The following is a 22,637-nucleotide window of genomic DNA, read 5'->3' as shown; positions in this document are numbered from 1 at the left end:
ATTCAGGGTATGTGATCAGCCTTCTCCCCTTGGTGGTGCTTGAGTGGGGCTCCTTCATGTGGCAGCACTGATATAACTAGGATGTGAAGCTTCCCGGTTATATAAGCGTCCCTCAACTCCCTCCCGACTTAAAGCAAGCTGGTGGACTACGGATGGGGGGCAATTTAAGCCTGCAGTCCTTCATGCTTCAGATGAACACAGGGCTACAAGTACTACTGCTACTACTACACCCTATGGTATCATTACATTAGCGGTAGAGAAAAACCTCCCGTCATCTTGAGGTGGAAGCTACGCACGGCCATCACTCCGACTAAGGCGTTCTAACCACACCACCACCAGACCCTTACATTAGAAAATCCATTACGACCACCAAAATATTCTAACTGGCGAGAATGTTATATAGATACTAAATTAAAAAAAAAAAATGTGGCCATGCGCAAAAATAGCAGTTCGATTGACTCCGTGATTATCGAAAAATTTCATGTTTAACTTCCACAATCCGAAGACGTTTTTCTATTTTATTCCTGTCACCTCCAGATTTTTTTTTTTTTTTTTTTTTTTTTTTTTTTTTTTTACCTTAGGACAGACTTCTTGAACTGCAAAGGTCAGATATAGACTCCCCCAGCCCTTCCTAAGCTGGATATAATCGTCTGGGAAAAAAAAAAAAAGGGGGAGGACGAAAGATGTCAAAGTATTCAAAGGGTTGATGACGAAGAGGGAAAAAAAGTGGACGGGATGGTGGTGGGTGTTGGGGCAAGATGTAAGTAAGAAGCATGTGAAGATGAGTGTTGCTGAATGGAATGGTGTTATTAAAGCTTAAATCAAAAGCTTCTCCAAAAGCCTGCCACTCTAATTTACCTGGCTGACAGCATTAGCAAAAACTGGGAGCGCAGTGTGAACAGGCCCCTAATTTTCTGAGGGTCATTTATGGGACGCTTGTAACTGCAGATGTGATCATTCAGTATCTCACTTAACAGTTTAGTAGGAAACGCATTATACAGAAGGTAAAAAAAAAGTATCATCAGTACATGCTTCAGAGTTACAAAATACGTCATCCTTGCTGTAGTAGTAGCAGCAACCCCTGACTCAACTGAATGTGAACCCAGTGGACTTGGGCTAAAGTTGTCCTTCTCCTACAGTCCACTAGCCTCCTTTTGGGGGATGTGGATGTATAATTATGGGGCACTTGTAAAACCAGGCAGTTGAGCCACCTGGTTATATCAGTGACGCCACACGAAGGCGTCCCTCTCCGGCACCACGTCCTCGTAGTACAGGGGTTGAACGTGCAAGCCACAACCTCTGATCCTAACCATTGCATTATCTTACCTATTACACCTGAACATTCTTCTGTATGTTTTTTGTATCATTTCATATCTGCACACTCTGAATCAATAGTATTCAAGAGAACATTGAGGTGCAGTAGTAGTAGTATCAGTAGCTGTTACCCCAGGTTCATCATAAACATGAACCCCGTGGACTGCAGGCTAAGGCTGTCCTTCTTCGACAGTCCACCATCCTCTTCTCGGAGAACAGAGTTGAGGGATGTTTGTACATACAGGTAGCTCCACTATCCAGTTACGGTTTACCGGTACCACCACATGAAATCATCCCTCTTCACCACCTCACTGGGATACAATGTGCAGAATTACTCGGTAAGAAGAGGTGTTAACAGCCCCCAGCGGTACTTCTAAAACTACCCACAGTCCGCTTCAAGTCTGTCACGGCCAGTTGACTCATGACTATTTAACTTCTTTCATCGTTCGTTACCTGTCCCCGCCTCCCTCCCCCGTCCCCCTCCATGGCAGCCACTGTGTCGGCTTTGTCACTGGATATGTCATGGCAAAACACGGGCCTGTCCGGGAGTTGAACCCGGGACCTCTCGCACCCGAAGCGAGAATCATACCCCTAGACCAACAGGCCACCGGTAGCGCAACCTGCATCTCTAGCAAGTTTGTCCTCGGATATAATCTTTAGTATGTATGAGTATTTACATATGGTAATAGTTACCTGTGGCCATTTCTTGGTGATTGTTGCATTTATGTCAAAGTTGAAATAAAATGACGCACGGTACGGTACAAAACTTTTTCCTCCAAATATTACTAGCGATTCATTCTACTGTCATAAGCACGAAGATGAAAACAAAGGTTATACCGCAGCATCACACTGTACTTTACCTACAATAAAAAACATAATACGGTTAAATGCAACAGTAAAACCAAAAGCATCATTTTGCACGCTAACTTTGCTAAGTGCAGTACAGCTAAGCAAAGACAAAACTAGGAGACAATACCGACTGCTTTACAGTACAAAGGGAAAACAGTTCATATTCTGAACAAAAATAGTACGGTAAGTTGTGATAAATTTCACGGAAGGAAACAACTCTGATGAAGAACACCTGTGCTTAAAACATAGAACGTAGGGATATTCCACTAAATTATTTTGGTATTTCTTTCTGTGATCATTGTGGCTCAAAGTGGGCTCAATTACAAAATGAACTACAAAAGATCTGACTATAAAGATTTATATTTGCAATGAAGATGAAAGCTTGGCAACATGCAGCATTTTGTAAGAGCGTGCTGGTGCCTCTCTCCCACCAACCGACGTGGCCGTGATCGTATAGTGGTTAGTACATTGCGTTGTGGCCGCAATAACCCAGGTTCGAATCCTGGTCACGGCAACGGTTGAACTTTTTGCCACGTATCATGCTGAATTCTCCTATACTTGCTTCACTTTAACTTGGCCTAAACTTGTCCTCTCTCCATCTTGAATACAGGGTTGTAACTATAGATTATGCTAGATAATGGCGCTAGTCATGAAGTGCTATGGAAAGTATATTGAGACGCAAGTCTTTCTGTCACTAAGCTTTGTAAAATAAGCTACAATTGGACGAACACCTGCGCCAAGTTAGGGTGAACATACCACAGTGTTCTGGATAACAGACGATTTTCTTACTCTCTCAAACGTGATACAAAATTACACCCTCTCAGACTTGATACAAAACGTTAAATCTTAGTTACAGATTGGGTGGAATCAAAGATGACACGTGCCCTGCTTGTAGAACAGGCGCACACAACGTAATACAGAGCCTAACAGCACCTGCACAGCACATGCCACAATAAGACTCAGACACATCGGCAGTGCTGGGAAGCTAAGGGACGACCCCATAGGAGAGGTTGCTTACATAAGATGAACGGGTGTGCTTGGCCAGACAGACAGGTTAAGAGACATCATTAGGAACCTCTTCACTTCGCTAGCGTACTTCCCCTTTACTTTGACTTCAACCACATAATTTATAAAAGTTAAGAAAGACCTAGTGATAAAAAGGGTTGTGATAAAAAGGGTTACTGAAGGCTCTATGTAACTTCTACTATTCGAGACGATTCCCGTGTTGAATGATATCGTTTGGCCATCGTAGTGAAGTGGTCGACGAGCTACTGGAATAAGACGATCTAAGTGTATTTTACCTGACGACATATGCTACCAGGTATCTACTCTTAATTACAGGTACTATTTTCACACAGAAACTCGACCAACTTTTGGGATATGAATGTAGCAGTAGCCTTTACCATGACAATAAAATCATGCCCATCCATCGTATCTATCTATCTATAGCCAGACGCCCTAACTCCTGAAGAAGTAGGCACAAATGAATCACCTCCATGTCGCCCTGTCCTCCGTTTTCTGGCTGCTCTCTCTCCAACTCTCATATGCCAGTCTAACAGCCAAAAACCTTACTTTACAAATTAACATCAACAATGCTAACTCGACGAGGGTCATCCCTATTAATAAAATTTCATTATACGAGTATAATTCTTCCAATGCATATCCTGTTTTCTACCAATACACGGGTGGGGAGCGAGGAGGATGCACGCAACGAACCAGAGAGCAGGGTTGTACCGATACCAAAACTGGCCCACGATATATACTTAATTTTCAGCCGTTACCGAAACTAACGAAAGTTACCAAATATAACTGGGCCATATATCCCCTTTTTCAGGCTCGAAGGACTGGATTAAATAAATTCGTCTGGTGTTTTCTGGAATACAGTTAGCCACTAAAGTTGTCCCTATCACGAGAGGGTTAATAGTGATAGAACTCGTGCTCCTATGGTTTAACAGAATATAGTGTGGCGTCAACTTCAACAAAATACTAAAGGCTGTCCTAGTCATTAATGGGTTAGGCATGCCTATTGGTGACTCGGATTCCTATGACTCATTCTTAACACGACCGTCTGGCGTTATCTGTAAAAACAAAGCTAGGGAAGAAACGACGATGGGAGTACAAACAGAAACAGTAGTAACTCACTCAGGCTCCTGTGACTCACTCTCATCAAAATAAAGAGCAACTACATGAGAGGGTTAAAGGAGCGTCTTAAAGAAGCATCAAAAACGCCAAAGGGATATTATCATTCCCTTCACTGTCGAATTAAGTAAGGGGATGTCAGATACGGTACATCTCCATACATAATTCATCTGTGTATCAATTTCTATCCATCATCACTATACATACTCCAATTACCTATTCACTGCTATACGTCGTCCACTCTTTTCCTTGTTCAACTTCCAAACTTCGCTTTCATATATATTAATTACAACACCCATGTACGTACTCCATCTATCTTTTTATTTTCACTTCATTTATTTTCAGTCATCAAAATTGATATCTCGTGTCTCAAATATTTACTTAAAACACCCAACCATCTCCATACATAATTAATTCCGTTCACCGTCAATTCTCTTTCTTCGAACTCCAATCTCAGTTTCTCACGCAGGTATCTTACCACACCCAGTCACTCCTTATTCTTAGCCATCCCCACCTCATCCCACCCAATCACACTCATTCACATATACCCATTTTACCACCACTATTCACTCCAATTATCTACCGCTATTTCACTCGGCAAAATGATGACTAAATAAAGATAAAAAATATAAAAGATGCTGTTCATAAAGACTGGCGGTTTTAATCATTATAAAAATATATATTATAACAGGGTTCCATGCGCGACGTCAATGCCAACTAAATATAAGCTGATCCGTAACAGAAATATTACTGAAACATCCACGTATCCTCCTCGCCTCACTGACAGTAACCCTCTCAAGACTGGGATAACACGGGTATTCCATCCCAACTTACGCCAGACGACTGTATTTAGCTAAGCGAGTGACAGAAGTCTGAGTGTTAATATTATTTGTGCAACTTAAGGTCACTGCAGACACCAAATTTCAACCCACAGCTGTTCAAGTCTAACTGTTACAGATATTTTATGAACAGAGGACACCAGTAATCTGGTGTATGGATTTTTTTTTTTTAACTCATTTGTTTTTCCTTCCTCCGTTCTGTTATTTATTTAAAGAAAAAAAAAAAAAAAATCACTGACCCTATCCCTGCCCCAAGAGTCAACTCCCCCTCCCCCGAAAAAATTGCAAAAACAAACATGCTGTAACTAATAATGCATACAGATCAAAAAGGAAAAAAATCAGTTTGCGGTTTCAGTATGGGTATTCACTCATCCATTCGCACTACAGTGTCATTCTTTTTATGTACGAGTATATATTAATTACAAGCAGCTAGCCTACCCTTACAACACAGACACCCGCTTTGATAACTATGCCCCTCTTACTGTACCTTGGCCTAGAACTGCCATCTCTCCATCTTGAATTCTTACCTGTAACAAGAGTTTAATACTAGAGTATCATGCTAGTCACGAAGTACTATGGAAAGGATGTACAGCCAAAGCACTGTCTTCTGCCAATGAGTTACGTGAAATAAACTGGAAAAGGGCGAAAACCTGGGTCAAGTTAAAAGTAAAAAAAGGATGCTGTTAGAAAGATTAACTGACTGTCAAACAATAAATCCTTAAATCCAGTAACGCATTCTAAAGTATATTCCTACCACCCACCTCCACACTCATCTTCTCAACAGCCTGCTGACTTGGGGGCATTATTATCACTTTAAGGAGGTTATATCATCCTGAAACTGTCCTCCATCCAATAAGGAAAATATTCAACTGGGCCTGTCCGGGATTTGAACCCGGGACCTCTCGCACCCGAAGCGAGAATCATACCCCTAGACCAACAGGCCGTTATAAAACATGAGTATGTGCTTATTTTTTAAAATCAATGTTTCAGTCATTATCACATCCTTTTACTCAATATTAACACATGACAGACACTTGAACTCTCCAGCTAATTATCCATGTGACTTCTCCTACCTGTAGTTAATATATAAATACATATGTTAGACTGTAGTGCACATATACTGATGCGTAAATAACCATAATGAGATTATGTTCACTCTTGATCTATAAACCTATCTATATGCATTAAGATTTAGAGCCAAATTATTTACAAAGAAAGAAGTCGAATGTTGAGGTGGGGACAGGGTAAGATCAAGGACAAAAATACGCCTAATATTTCACCTCTATTAACTATATTAAACTGAGTGAGTCATTGGAGCCTGAATGTTAAAACTGATACCATTAACCCTCTCACGATCAAGATATTTCTTAACTTAGTATTTTTAAGGTCTTAAGAATCTAAAGGGTGTTCTAGACATTCAGTAGTCTATTCCAGCTAATGCCAGGTGATTTTATTCACCTGAGTTAAAGGGGCATGAGTGGTAAGTACAAAAGGGAGCAAAATTTCAACCAATATGTCACCTCGTCTATTTTCTACTTTCCTCCGCTGGCTGATATTCCCTAGCTGCGAGGCTGATGTTTCTATGTCTACAAATGGGTCTTATGTTACATAAGGGAAGGTATGGTACTAATCCTATCATTACAACCCTACAATTCCCTCTGTCCAAATCATCATCATTATCATAAATCATTTATACCCCTTTTCCCCTCTTAGGACGGGGTGAGGTGAGAAAAAGCAAGAAAGAAAGAAGGAAAGAAAGTCAGAACCAAACTTTGTCCAACTGAATGGGCTACACTCTGATTCAGTCACCACTCAAGCACGTTAATCCCGACTCTATATACCGGTATCATCAATATATTATAAACTCACTTCTACCCCTATCCACTCCCTAGTTTCCACATACCTCTCTTTCACTAACCACTTATCTTTCCTTCTACACGCTCCTCAACCTCCCTAATGCACTTGCCTCTTCTCCCTATCCACACATACCTCTCTCACAAACCACTCATCTTTCCTTTTACACGCTCCTCAACCTCCCTAATGCACTTGCCTCTTCACCCTATCCACACACCTTTCTCTAACCACTTCTCTTTCCTTCTCCACACTCCTCAGCCTCCCTAATGCACCTGCTTCTTCTCCCTACCCACACATACCTATATTTAACTAACCACTTCTCTTTCTTTCTCCACGCTCCTTCACGTCCCTAATGCATCTGCCTCTTGTCCTACCCTATGGCTTATTTCTGGCCTCTAACTTCCGTCTACTGTTACGTCTACCCTCAAATACATACCGGTACAACAGTTCATCCCTCTAAAGATCGTCCCCATTTGTACATTCGTCTATTGTTTTCTCTCTCTCTCTCTCTCTGTACGCACTACCCTTTCCACCAGCATCATTCACAGCTATACCACACACTTCCCTAGCACTCTAAGCACAGTATTCTTGAACTTTTTCCAACCCCCTTACTCTTCCATCTCTCACCCTACTCCACTCCCATCTCATTCTTTCACCCTACTCCACTCCCACTTCATTCTTTCACCCTACTCCATTCCCACTTCATTCTTTCACCCTACTCCACTCCCACTTCATTCTTTCACTCGACTCCACTCACATTTCATTCTTTCACCTTAAACCATTACTACTTCATTCTTTCACCCTATTTCATTCTATCCTGAAATCTCGCTATACATGCTTCATTCGAATGTTCACAGATTTTTTCACCAATTCATTTCCCAACCAAGTCCTTCCTTCTGCAACAACCATCACATATTTTAAAAATAACAGCAAAAATAAATAACATGTCGATCTCTCCTACTGCGCCATTGTTTGCCTTTCCATTACACCTACTAAGAGATGTATCGTTAACCCTTTCGCTGCCAGGATCTCTAACAAAATGTCTAATATTAACATAAATATAATTCCCAAGTGTAACAACAGCAGACAACAGGTTATTAGAGATAGTTTCATACCCTTCCTTGCCTGCTAGGATTTCTTTCTGCTGAACAAAATCTTCTGAATAAAACATTCATATTCATCTTGTTAAAAAATGCACCAACCGCAGCAATAGGGTTAAGCCGTGTCGTCAATCACTAACCCTCTTTCTGAATACAGCTGTACAGGTCGATCCCCATCTCAATTACTCCAGGCACTCCATGCTTCCCTCTACCCCACTATCATCAGTATACCCCCTTCCTCTCCACAAAACCTCCCAGCATATCGTATCCGGTAGTTTTTCTTTGGCATCTATTACCTTTTATGTCATTTGAAAGCCTATCTTGGCAAGTTTGACTGGTTACCTAGCTAAAAATTCTGTAACTGACCAGCCCTGGGAATATGTGATGGAGTGAGGTGGTACCCCCACTCTAGGAGGCTTGGGGAGTAAGACGATGGTTTAATATCGCGAGTGAATGGTGTGATAGGAAGCCACGATATGTGAATGTTAAACGGTCCCAGCTTCCTTTTCCATTCTCCCACCAAGCTCTCCCTAAATAATAATAATAATAATAACAACAACAACAAGAAGCTTCGCCATTTACATGGCGATGCTTTATAATAACAAAAAACAATAATATCTGATGGAACCAGGATTCCGTGGCCTTGAATGATAAGTGAATGGAAGCGTGGCCCGCTGAATTCGGTAAACTTAAGCTGTCTGGACATTGCTACTCCTCGCCCTGACCTACTGTAGGGTGGGAAAGGAGGTCCGGATGATGAATGACGATGACAATAATAATAATAATAATAATAATAATAACAACAACAACAACAACAACAACAACAATAATATACGTTTCTGACACCATGCATTGCTTGGGTGCATTTTTTACCAAGTCGAATCATATCGCAACAGCTGTAAATGAATCTGATGGACCTAATGTGTGCCAAAACAGCGTAACGACCAAAGTTAATTAAATACGCTGAATTGCCTGATGTGCGGCGCGCTAATTATTAAAACAAAGGGTGGAACTGGATGACACCAAACCAGATCTGATTCAACCCTTTATCGCCGATGACGGGTATTTCTGCCTTATATTCCTGCTACCTTCACTTCTACACAGCCTGAGAGACATCAAACTTAGATACAGCCTTCATTAACCCCATCTATACAAGAGATCTCCCCTAAAATGTATATCTCAAATAGTCTCTTCGGTCGCCAAAATTAAATAAGAAGTCCTGGAACTGAAAAGATTACTGGCCGTGAACTAATGAATTACGAGTGTACTGGGGGAGGAGACATCACTGAGTAGGGACAAAAATATCTGGAGGTTATTATGACATGCCTACAAAACATACGGATCAAACAGTATAAATATATCGAATATAAATTAAGCAATACAATAATACAGAATATACACACACTCACACCCACACTGCCCACACCCACACAAAATCTCACCCACATCCACACCCACACAAACCCCCCCCACCCCCCCACACACACAACCCCCCCCCCACACACACACACAAATCACTAAAAGATCAACACTCACCAAGCCGCTGCCTCATCTCCATCTGCAAAAGAAATAAATGTAAATGAAAAAAATCAAAGGGAGATTAATTTTGTAGTACCTTGATACAGTGGCAGAAACGAGAGGTAAAGATGTAAATGAGATGGCAATTGCTGTGAATAAAGGGAGAGAAGTGAATGATGTTAAGAAGGTTCTCTTACGTAACAAGTCCCAGAGAGACTAGGCTATATTGTATCCCACATCGAAAAGAAAAAAAAGTGGTGAATCACTATATTGTGCAAGTGCAAAAAAATCAACTAGAAAGCACTCAGATAGCGCATACATCCGCTAATGCCCTTGCCATTAAAAAGATATTGTGTGGGATACGTAGGATCCGGATCCGCCCCCAAATTTAATCAAATGTTCCTTGACCCATGGCCCACTCTTCCACAAAATTTTACTGAACTTCACTGAAAACTTTTGGGGATATTGTGCGGGATACATAGGTTCAGGATCCGCCCTCAAATTTAATCAGTTCTTTCTTGGCCCATGGTCCACCTTTCCAAAAAATTTCATGGAAATTTAATGAAAACTTCTGGATATATCGTGCGGGATATTCCGGATCCGAATCCGCCCCCAAATTAATGAATTCATTATTGCCCCATGGCCTACCCTTCCACAAAATTTCACTGAAATTCACTAAGAACTTTTGGAGATACATAGTGGACAAACAGACACGCAGGTGAATACATAACCTCCTCCAACGTCGTTGGTGGAGGTAATTATCCATGGAGAACAGTTCAACAGGTTTGTAAAGATTCACTATATATGACATCCTATATAAGCTTATTACAACCTGTAAACCTTGGCTACCTGTTAAAGTAAATGAGATAGAAAGGATTTAAAGTTTCAAAAATAGAAAACTGGTAATAAGTCGCCCATCTTGGACTGTTTTCAAAGTTTCGGAAAGACGGGCATTAACCTCTTATATGGCCCTATAATCTTACAAAATAGGAGAAAATTCCAACAAATGGTTTCCGAGATACAGCGTGGAACGGACGGACTGACATGACCTAAGATTCCACTTCGTGAGAAACGAAGTTGAATAACTAACGACTGAGTTCACATACAGCAAGGTGTGCTAATGTCCAGAACAACATATAGGTGTCGGACTGGTACAGGATAAATTTCAACACTCAATAATAAAGGCAATAAAATTACATTTTTAATGAATATATGGCAGCTAAATGGCGAGAACTGGTATGAACAGAAATTCTTGAAAGACGGAGAGTCAAGGAAATTCACAGATCAGAAATGAAGTGTGTGTTTTACTTGTTTACCTTACTTTTCCTTTTCCTGTATGTTTCTGAACCTTAAGACTGGGACACAGGATTAAAATAATAATGATGAGGACTAAACTGTTCAGTTACAATGTTATCTGCCGAAGAATATAACTAAGTTTTTATTCTCCGCTTACTACTTGTTAAATTGCCTATACCAAAAACTGCATAACACACACACACACACAGATTAGAGTCCGTTCAGGATAAGCAGTACAGACAGCTTTTGAGTAACCTATCAGCCTACATTCTGCAGGCTATTCCTATACAAATATCAAGGCAGACTTACAACTGGCCACGACTCGCACCCCAACACAGCCGCCCATACTCTCTTTAAATCACATCATGTATATATGTGTGTATGTTAACAAAATATCTCATCAATTGCCCTTGCGATTTGTATCAGAACAGCCACATATACCGGTATATGGTGCATAGGTCTGGACAACAGTGATTCGATTTTGGTGATGACGGATCAAAGTCCACAGTTGTGGGTCAGGGTCAAAGTTCAAGGTGTGAAGTTATTTCAAGAATGCCCGACTCAATTTCGATCAAACCTTCAAAATACAGAATATGCGAGGATAGGAAAAAGTTGTGCAATTTTGGTGCAGATTGAGCATAGGTCATGCTCACGGATCAGTTCAAATTTCGCGTGTAGCGTTCCTGTGCTCTCCCGGACACCCTCATTGGCTTATTCTATCACATCACTTCGTTGTAGTAAATATTCTTCCCACTCATTAGAGATATTCTCTGCATTTTCAGTCTACCATAGAACAAGAGCAACCAGCATTTAAGAAACCTAAATGTGAAGATCCAGTCAAGTAGCTTACATCTTTGCCATCCATGTCAAACACAAACTAAGATCAAGGCTCCCCAACTCCCAAGACAATTTTTTTTTTTTTTTTATACTGTGTGCACGTTCGAGCTGGATTTGGAAAATCAAGAAATGACCCCTACCAGCAAGTGTCTGAACAGGACCACCCTCACATTCCAGTTCTCCAACTGTCTCCTGTCTTGGACTCCTTGTACATTCCACTGCAGGATTTTCAGACTACTGGGGGACAGCAACCAGTCACTGCCATTGGGTACAGTTCTTCATTGAAGCCATGCCAGCAGGGATTTTACCACTTGGCCACCCATCAGCTCGTAAGCCACTAAACATGGCACTTGGGTTCAGGACACGTGTCCTGAAAGTCAGATGCACCCACAATCCTTTGGTTGCGTCACTCACCAGGCATATCACCAGCAGCTGACACAGGTGCAACAGCAGTGCACACAGTTGGTTGGCAATGGGTGCGTTGGCCACTAGGTTATTGGTCTTGGCTGTAGTGGTTGCTGCACTTGGAAGGTTGGTGGAACTGAATAGGTACTCAAGTTTTCCCCATTAAATGAAGGATAATGGTGTCAGTATTAATAATTACGAGTATGAGGCTCCTAAAGCTCACTCCCTGTTGTTGGTTAGAAGAAAATAATACGACAGTGCTCTCAACTATGAGATGGTTAAGTGACCTTCAAATCCCACTAGCCCTGCACAATGGCGTTCAGTGTCGTTGACATGCTGTCAGACATGACCAATGAGCTGCTGTTATCAAGAGCAAGACAGCCAGATCGTTTATAATTGAATCTGAGATCGAAAGATAAGAGAATAATTGGCGCAATAAGCCAGACGAGGTGGCCGAGTGGTTAAGGCGTTGGACTGCTAATCCAATAGGGTCTCCCTGCGTGGGTTCGAATCCCATCCTCGTCGCACGATATTTTCCCTCACAGCGTCTGCACGGCAATTGATATCACTGAAAACACTCAAATTGTTAGGGAATAAACACAGGCTTCATTTTATCCGCAATGAAAGCCCTGTCCTCGTCCATATACAGCCTTGGCAATGGGTACACGTTCTGTAAAACCTGTACGCTGCGTTGCTGAAAGGTTGTAATAATTCACTACAGATATGTGCAGCGATTAAACCTTCCTACTTGAACCTCTTCAGTCCGATGTAGGTATTTCATTCTATTCTTGCTACCTCCTCATGATTTTATTAACGGCAGCGTAGTATTGATCTTTTTAAAAGGAGGGGGCCATCTGGTATTTTTAGCACTCACTACGACAGATTTCCCCCGAACTGGACAAAACCACCAAGAAGTTGCAAGAAAATAAAACTGGCGTGTTCGTCTACTGCGTGACACAGGACACCATGAAACTATCGAAGCTGGGAGGGGGAGTAAAGAAATGGGCGTGGTGGGCAAAGGAATGGGTAGGATGGGCTGGATAATCTTATGGGCGGTGGGCTTCAGGAAGAATATATACCCCGTGAAAATGGATGCCATAGGATTAACAGTTCGAGTGCAGTGAAGATTTAGTTCAAAATACCGGTGTCTTCCAAGCATGAAAGTGTCAGTGAAGGTAAAGAAATGTGGGGAAATAAGAAATGGGGGGGGGAGGACGTGCCTGAATTTTGTCGTGGCGGCGGGTGGGGCGGGGCCACCAAGGCAGATGAAAATGGGTGCTGTCTGAATTCATAATTGGGGTGATGTTCAAAATACGTCACAGGACTGAAGGGGTTAAATATATAAATGAATCTATACAAATCTGATGTCAGGCTGTTCAACAAAACAAGAGCTAAACATCCACCCAGAAACTACAGCATTTACGATCCACAATAGACTGAACGAGAACTGATAGATATTCCATGTAAATAAACAGGAGACAGATAAAGACAGATCAACAAAAGAATGACACATAGCTAAACGAATGAAGATCTGCTCTAGAATGAATAGGCCCATACAGCTTATAGATGCAGCTGCAGCCAATAAAACACAGTAAACAGAGGAGATTTGGATACATCACTCGATTCCCGTCTGAGCCAACTGTGCAAGACATCTCCATCACTGGACAAATACTAGAGGGGCACTCAGTGGACCGCATCTCTCCGACAAGGGCAACGTAGCCTTATTTCCAAACCACTCTTCATAATGGGTTAGGTTTTCTCATCACTCATCAGCGTTTCGCAGAAAGTGTTTTCCGGATCCAGAATCTGTAATACGATCCGGATCGGTCACAAGAGTTAATCGATAGTTCCCAGAGACATGGGCTACCTACCCACAACATTTGGTCCAAATCTCTCTTCTAGTTACTGAGTAATTCTGCTATAGGACAAACTAGCAAACATCGGTCCCCAAAGCTAATCGACTGTTCCCAGCGACATGGACAATGTACGGTACCTACTAAATTTGGTCCAAATCTCACTTTTAGTTTTTGAGTTTTCCTATTAACAGACAAACAAACAAATAAACTAACAGGGATACTCTCCCTGTCGGTGGGAATAACACCTCCAATCCCGTGACGTCTTATTTTAAACTTTCCTCTTGCTGCTACAGGACGATTTTATTAGCTTAGGAAAGACCACCTGTTGTGAAGGCGTCAGTGACGGTTTTATCCATAACCTGCAGTTAAAAGTCTCTCCCAGGCTGAAAAAAATGGTAGGGTGGAGGGGAAATATTAAAACCAACTTATCAAGAGTTAGCTTAACGACCTGCAAGAGGTTTCTTCATATTCAGTACAGAGACCTGACAGCACGAATCCAGTGAGACATTTTCTTAGTACATTCTTCGTATCTCCAGGCGATTTCACATTGTTTGGAAAGGACTTTTCGTGACGGAAGGGATATACATGGCCTTCAGTAACTTCACTACTGGAACAGTGTCCTGAGTAAAAAGGTCTGCTCGCAATAACCTACAAAATTAAGTCACCGTATTGAAGGATATAGGCCAGTGCGTGGATTTTTTTCCTTCCTCAGTTCATCTTGTTAAAAAAAAATAAATAAATAAATAAAAAAAGACTGGAAGAGGCCAGTTACCCTTCGAATCTCGTAACATATTTCACTGGTTTATTTTAGCTGTTGTGCTCTACACTCTAACCTGGTCTAGAATTGTCGTCTCCCCATCGTGAAGGTCGAGTTATACCGTAACAATCGATTAACACTAGATTATGGGGATAGTCACGAAGAAGTGTACGGTAATAAAAATGTAGACTCTTGGTAGTGTCTCTTACTGCCACTGAGGTCTGTACGTGAAAGAAACTGCAGAAAGACGAAAATTCGCGTCAAATTAAGGTCTAAAGAGTATACCACGTGATTTAATTGCATGCAGCCAAATTAGAATTCCCAGCTATGGCAGGATTAAAGATGGCTACAGACTGGTATAACCTCACCAGCTCGATATAATATATTTAAAATGTTATCGGACTGATGGGGTTATGTGAAATTTGAGGCCGGAGTAATTCTGTAAAACATGGATAGCTTTTCGAGAAGTACCGATACAGCAATTTATTCTATTTGTGGCATGCAATGATTTTCAGTGGCTATTAATCAATTCCACGACATTGCAGTGGACTCGAGGCAATATAAGCAGTGGTGGATAGCTGGATACGGAAAGGGGAGGGAGTCCAAGATGACCGGAACCCCCATCCTGACACTTTCAACTCCGTCCGAAAGCACCATGTGGTTATGATGGTTCTGCTGGTTTGTCTGTGTACTCATCCTGAAACAATAAATACGGCTACGGGTTTCCAGATCTGCAGCTTCTCGCTTTGACATACTTTGCACGTTGGCAGCATTTAATCGTACTTGTTAACAAACGTAATGCATTATTTAAACATGCAGAAACAACTCCCTCTTACCAATAATAATAATAATAATAATAAAAAAGTCATTCAGACGTGATACTAAGGCATCATCAAAAAAAGATGCAATAAAAATACATTCATATTTGAATGAATGTAGCCTAGGTAAGTTTCTTTCTTACAGCTTAAAGGTTAATCTGAATCCAGATTTTTATATTTTTGGATAGATGTGAATGCCGACCATCCACTCACTTGATACAGTGCTGCCTTCAGGCGACTCAACGCAGAGTGACAAACCAAATGGTTATCTGTAACCCAGACAACATTTTACTAAGCTGGATGATAACCACATAACCAAATGACGCCAGGCGATATAGGGAGTTTAAGCAGTCCAACACGATGGGGCTCGTGGAGGTTTACATCCAAGAGATAATTGGGGTCTAATGCTCGCGTAATGCCATCCAGGGATGAGTGAGGTTGGTCACTGTAACTTTAAATGTCAAGACTGAGTAGCCAAGCCTTGGATGTTCACTCTCCTGATGAAGCAGATACGAAATGGATGACAGCTGGATGGATGACAGTGATAATTAGTCGATCATACACTGATTTGAGGCACATAACAAAATGCATCTTCTGACCATGTACGCCTCACCATCACCCTCTTTTTCACACCTTTTAAGTCTAGTAGCTATTATTATTAATTTAAACGCCCTTTTTTCATCCATAATTTCACAAAAAATAATTCACTGGAAAGGCTGGACAATGATTTTGTTATGTTCACTGGCCTGGGTTTACTTATATGCCTACACTTTCACGCGCCACCGCGTGGCGAACGGAATCCCAACTCCTTTCAGATCATCTACTTATCATTATCTCCACAAGAATAAACTCCATACATTATTGAACACATATCACTTACAAAAACTACAAGAAAGGAGACTGTAAAAAATTCACCAAACAGAACAACACTTCAACACACTAACCAATAAACCCATCGCCAACATCAACAGAAACATTATGAAATTTAATATCATACTTAATGCAAACAAACACTACATCCACAAAGTAACAGATGACACTACAACCCAACCTTTGCACCAGAGATTGCTCGCCTCATTTATACCGGTAAAACAAAGCAACGCACTCAAACATAATTCCCATCCCTCAAACACACTATTATCCATCATAAGGTTCCAGCAAAATAAACAGCGAAATTAACGACAAACTTAGGATATTTACTATCTTTTCAACAGTTTACGGCACTTCATCAGGACATTATATATTATTATTATTATTATTATTATTTATTATTATTATATTATTATTATTATTACTAATCATGGTAAACTGAAAACGAGAAAGCATCTAACAACACTGAACCACTCCGTCGACCTCTCTCAGATCTACAAGACACTAACAGCATCTCTAAATCACCTACAGGCGACTTTAAGACCATGTCGCCATCACTTCCAACATCCAACATATCCCCTCATACAAAGAAGCAGACATACTAGTGGACGACTACGCAAAAATAAGAAACCGGTATCTTACTCCAACACGCACTGAGCCTGAAAAACAATCTTCCATGCACAGGCTGTTCTTTCCATTTGGCCACAACTTAATCCCTTTCATTCTAGAAGACAAGTACCATCATTAAGAAAACAATGAACTCAAGTACAGGGCCGGATGGCAACCTACACCTGTAACCCTTAGGACCACATGGCAATACACACAGCATATAGTTAGCATTCTCCACATCTGGATAAATGGTATATCATCACTACCGGTATACTTAAACCAAACAAGAAGTTCAAGAACCCAATACACCCTTCTTCGTATAAGCCCATAACACTATGATGCATACAATCAAGATACGGTAACTGAATGCTTTACACCCTTCTTCGTATAAGCCCATAACACTATGATGCATACAATCAAGATACGGTAACTGAATGCATATTCTTCAGTCACAACTCATGTCTCCCTTGCTAACTCACAACACGGTTTTAGAGCACTACACTCTACAACATGAATCTGATGCATCAACTCGTAAAACCCGTACAACGTACACTTATTACCCCAACAGACATTGGTCAGGCCTAGGATGCCATCCCGCGTCAAAAACTAATCACTAAAACAACAACGCATGCAGGAAAAGACACCAAACATTGGCTTGCCAACTGTTTGTCTGGTATACACGTTGCTAGAAGTAGAGTTGATCGAGTTCACCTAGCTAGGTTTAGATTAGGACATAACCCAGCCCTCCTCAGTTACTAAACTTTCGAGTTGGGAGGAATCACAGATGACATGTGCCCAGCTTGCAGAACAGGCCCACACAACATAACGCAAATAATGGAAAACTGCACAGCACATGCCACATTAAGACGCAGACACAGCAAAGGTGTATGGACCTACGGCACCCCATAAAAGTTGCGTACTTGCAGTCGACGGGTCTGCTCGGACAGCAAACGCGGTTAAGCAACACCACTCTATTCACACCCATTCTTACCACAAAATCTACCATCTAAGCATACTCCCTCTCCAATCCTATTATCAACGGACTTCCTTATCCTATATATTCCACGAATCACATTAGCCTATGCCTTATCCTGCCCACTCTTTGCATTCCACAAACATTTCCCAACAACCCCATTTCCACTGCTTTTACTCTAGACTTTCCATTTTCATGCCACACCAGTCTCACACCCGTATTCGCAACCACAACCTGTTTCCAATCATGGCCTTCATAGTAACATCCAATTTTCTTCACCGTGCTACTCTCCTTTCATCATAAATTACAAATAATCATACGTAGGCTATCACATTCAACTGCAAAGCCTGAATGCACAAAGGATCTTTACTAATTCTGGCAAAACCTGAGTTTAAGTTTTTGCGGTACCGTCAGCACTGATTACTCATTCATCTTATGACGCCGGAATTCTGCGGAAACATCTGAAGTTATAACAGAGACTATAAAAAAAGGCTAAATAGGCTAAAGGCCATCTCACGATGGGATCTCACCATCCAGGTAGCCGGAAAGTTTCCCTCGGCACATTATCTTGCACCTCCACTTCTGATTTGACGCAAATTCAGGATGTAACACACAAACAAAGCCAGCCAGCCAACCTCACAAATGAAAACATTATAGGCCTACAGGTATACCACTCCGTTTGCTCCGCAACGCGGGTGATACGCGAGAGGAGTGGGATATAATGTTATCAATTGTGAGGCTGACTGGCTGGCTTTGTTTGTTCTTACCTAAATGTATCTTTACAGGAATGAGTCAAGCTCGTACGGTCCTGTGTATTAAACCATTTTCATCAAACACATCCTTAAATTTATGAACAGTTTTGGCACACACTATTTTATTCAGTAGTGCAATCCAATGATCAATTGCCCTATCTGGGAAACTGAATTTCCTTACGTCTTTATCGCCTCTCTTTTTATGCAGTTGTCTGCAATGTCCTCTTGCTGATGCATCCCCACAAGTTAAGCCTATATAGGCTATTCATTTATGTCTATTTTCTCTTTCCCTGATATGCATTTGTGTGTGGGTAAACAAGATATCTCATGAACGGCTTGGGCTATCAACATGAAACTGTCAGGGTATCAAGATATGGCCAAAATCTTCGACGAGTTCGAAAATGGGCACTCGGGGACAAGGTCAGGGTCGTCATAATGGCTGCCAAAGGTTAACTAGTTGACCTTTGGTGACCTTGACCCCGAGCGCCCATTTTCGAAATCGTCAAAGATTTTGGTCATATATTGATAACCTGAAAATATCATATTGATAGCTCAAGCCGTTCATGAGATATCTTGTTTACCCACACACACAGCCAGCCAGTCAAACTCTCAACTGAAAACACGACCACTCCGCTCGCTTAGCAACGCGGGTGGTAAAAAGTTGTTTTCACGTTCAGGTCAGGTCATGGTACGTTTGGTTTGCCTAAAAATATATATATATATATATATATATATATATATATATATATATATATATATTCTATATCTAATTCCTTTAGTCCGATGACATTTCTATTACTGCTATCGCCTGACGATACGGTAATTCTTAAGACAGACCTCATGTACGGTACCGTAGCGAAGGGGTTATTGACGGTTATATCTAACGCATATAAATCGATAAGAATCCTACGCTTAATAAAATCGTATGCACTGCAACAAGAATAGGCTAAGCCAAAAATTACGTCGCCGAACTGGAGGACTGTTAATTTGATAAGGCTAATCTTACAGAGGAAAAATACAGTACAGTACTCGGTACTGTTTTACAGGAGCGAGCTCTACATTTAATCGTTTCTCACCCCACCACTGCGAGGTCTTTCACGATCTGAAAATAATATTGTTAAGGATAGCAGGAACTGTCATGAAACTGTGAACGTTAACCTGTCATATGTATGACTGAGCTGAAATTCTCACTTGTGCAAGCAAACCAAAACAACTCACAGAAATACACAAAGGAAAACAGTCGATGATTCTGCCATGTTTATGCAATTACATATATATATATATATATATATATATATATATATATATATATATATATATATATATATATATATATATATATATATATATATATATATAAGCAATTTAAGACACGGCTAATGAACGTACCGTATATAACATTGGCTCTAGTATTATGGAGTTGTAGCCTTACCGGTAGGGATCCCCACCCCCCTCAGCTTGCTCAAGAGGTCTTACTGATGCGGGAAGCGGTGCTTTACTGTATTTTTAAGCACTTTCATCCCCTTACCTCCACTCCCTGGTTCGGGGGACGCAAGGCACCATGATTTGCATAGCTATGTACAGCGATCTGTCTCATACTAGTTTTACACTGTCTAAAAAATGGCAGCTCTCCGTATTCAATGCTAACCCAAGCAAAGCTAGTAGAATTACAACAGGATATAGATGACAATACAAACTACTGCATAACATAAACTCAAGGGATATGGAAGATTGTGAATGTAAACTACCAGAAAACACAAATCTGATATTTTCAACGAGAGATGCAAAAGATAAAAAAAGGTCTCTATGCTTTATAGGAAAGCAAACGGCATGGAGATATCAAAGCAGAACACAAAGCAATTTTACATGCGGTATATATGTTACCAATAATATTAAGTTCAACATAATTTTAGTATATCTGGCTGTAAATGACCAAGAAAAGAGCCACATTATATCATGCCGGGGGGAAAGCATACTATGCAAGTCTGAAGAACATATTACGGTACGGTACTACTGGGAGATGTTAATGGACATGTAGGCTTTCTAGGACCACAGGAACCCATTATAAACAGCAACAGAGTACTAAACTGGGCAGGAAAACACAACCTTGTCATCTTGAATGGTGACGACAGATGGAAAGAAGAAATTCGGTAACATGGTCAAGAGGAGAGCAGAAAAGTGTCGCTGACTTCATATTGCCGAACCAGGAGCTATACTACTGTATACTTTGGCAGCATGATAACTGACGATGATATAACATGCTTCGACTTATCTAGCTATAATCAGCTATGAGCAACCTTTAACACAATCCTTGAAAGCAATCAACACCAGTACACAAATGAAGTAAAAAACATATCTGAAAATAAATGAGAAGAAAAAATTCAGAAAGAGGATAGATGTAATCCTACAGCTATGAAGATACAGATGAAAGTTAACATCAAATTTAAAAGTTGATATTGGCAGAGGCAGCAAAGTCCAAAACAGAAAAAAAAAAAAAAAAAAAAATGAAAAGGATCAGTGCTGATCTGCCTGGAAAGATAGAACCTTTATGGCTAATAAAATAAAGGAAATAAGTAAAACAAGCAACTACAACAAAAAGAAAAGGAGAGCAGAAATGGCGGGCAACAGTGAGGAACATGCGAGGTTTAAGGAAATGTAGCTATACAGAAGAAATATGTCCAAATATGGTACCGGTGGAAGTAGCGGTAGAGAACCACGAGAAGATAACAGAGGAAATCTTGAAGAATAACAACCGATGTAAGAAAGATATGGAGGCAGATAAGGAAGCTGAAAGGAGTAACAGCCAGTGGAGAGAGCAAGATAAAATATGATGCGGAACGAAATGAAGTAGAGGATGAGGAAATTCCACAAAACCTTGTGCGCTTCTGGCAGACAATCTACAGAAACCATGAGAACAAAATCGGAGATGTATGGAACCAAGAGAAGAGAATACGAGAAGGAGCTGACAGGAAGGGAATTACGTACAGCATACATCATGACAGACCATGATGAAAGAATAAGCATCCCCCCTAAACACAGAGAGACATGAACTATGAATGTTTTGAGGAACAAACAATTCGATACCCAATGAAACCTGAAGAAAGATCACACTGCAAGACGTTAATAGCCAACTGACGAAAATGAAATGAATGAAAGCACCCAGACCTGATGGACCGACGATCCCTTCAAGGCCTTAAGTGACTGACACCTGTATGAAAGAGCTACCACTGTCTCAATAACATACTGATTAATGAAGAAGTCGCTGGAAACAGGAAAATAACCAACACAGTACTAATCCCGAAAATCCCAATGCCACAACTGTAGACTTGAGACCAGTTGCATCAGCCAATGCTTCATATAAAATCTTTACTGGTACCGTATACTAAAAAGTTAAACAAAAACTGAGAGCCACTGCCTATAAAGCAAACCAATGGCTGAAACAACATGCCAGCAAGCCGAACAGAAAGACACTATAATAGGACTCGCCCACGTTTGCGGCTGTGGTGTGGTCCGCACCTCTGTACAGTGTTGCCACGTTTTCTATACCGTTATCTCTCTCTCTCTCTCTCTCTCTCTCTCTCCTGGCGGGAAATGTGAGCCACCCTGAGTACTTTTGATTCTTTTATAAGTTATTTATAACTGTGCTTTCATTTGTTAATTTGGTTTTGTTATATTTAGTGATGCCGACATGGCATTCAATGCATGCCCCTCTCCTGCCTCTCTCTCTCTCTCTCTCTCTCTCTCTCTCACCGACTGGGTGTGGAAGTGTTGCCGCTCGCGAGTGAATAATTTTTTTTTTTTACTTCGGTATTGGCATATGCCTACTATTTTGTCCTACATATTAGCTTATG

General features: G+C 40.9%; 4 non-coding genes across 4 annotated transcripts; 2 read left to right on the top strand and 2 right to left on the bottom strand.

The window, feature by feature from the left end:
• Window positions 1-1,848: 1,848 nt before the first annotated feature.
• TRNAP-CGG (transfer RNA proline (anticodon CGG)) lies at window positions 1,849-1,920 on the bottom strand. Its single transcript has one exon. It is a non-coding gene; the product is annotated as a tRNA-Pro (tRNA).
• Window positions 1,921-2,605: 685 nt separating this feature from the next.
• TRNAH-GUG (transfer RNA histidin (anticodon GUG)) lies at window positions 2,606-2,677 on the top strand. Its single transcript has one exon. It is a non-coding gene; the product is annotated as a tRNA-His (tRNA).
• Window positions 2,678-6,012: 3,335 nt separating this feature from the next.
• On the bottom strand, window positions 6,013-6,084 carry TRNAP-CGG (transfer RNA proline (anticodon CGG)). Its single transcript has one exon. It is a non-coding gene; the product is annotated as a tRNA-Pro (tRNA).
• A 6,510-nt stretch (window positions 6,085-12,594) lies between these two features.
• On the top strand, window positions 12,595-12,676 carry TRNAS-GCU (transfer RNA serine (anticodon GCU)). Its single transcript has one exon. It is a non-coding gene; the product is annotated as a tRNA-Ser (tRNA).
• The last annotated feature ends 9,961 nt before the right edge of the window (window positions 12,677-22,637 follow it).

This window comes from Coenobita brevimanus, chromosome 82, assembly GCF_032717465.1.
Source record: "Coenobita brevimanus isolate Jiangsu-jjx chromosome 82, ASM3271746v2, whole genome shotgun sequence".
In the NCBI taxonomy this organism is placed as follows: Eukaryota; Metazoa; Arthropoda; class Malacostraca; order Decapoda; family Coenobitidae; genus Coenobita; species Coenobita brevimanus.
Note: the sequence above shows the minus strand (reverse complement) of the source record. Positions and strands in the feature narration are given on the sequence as shown.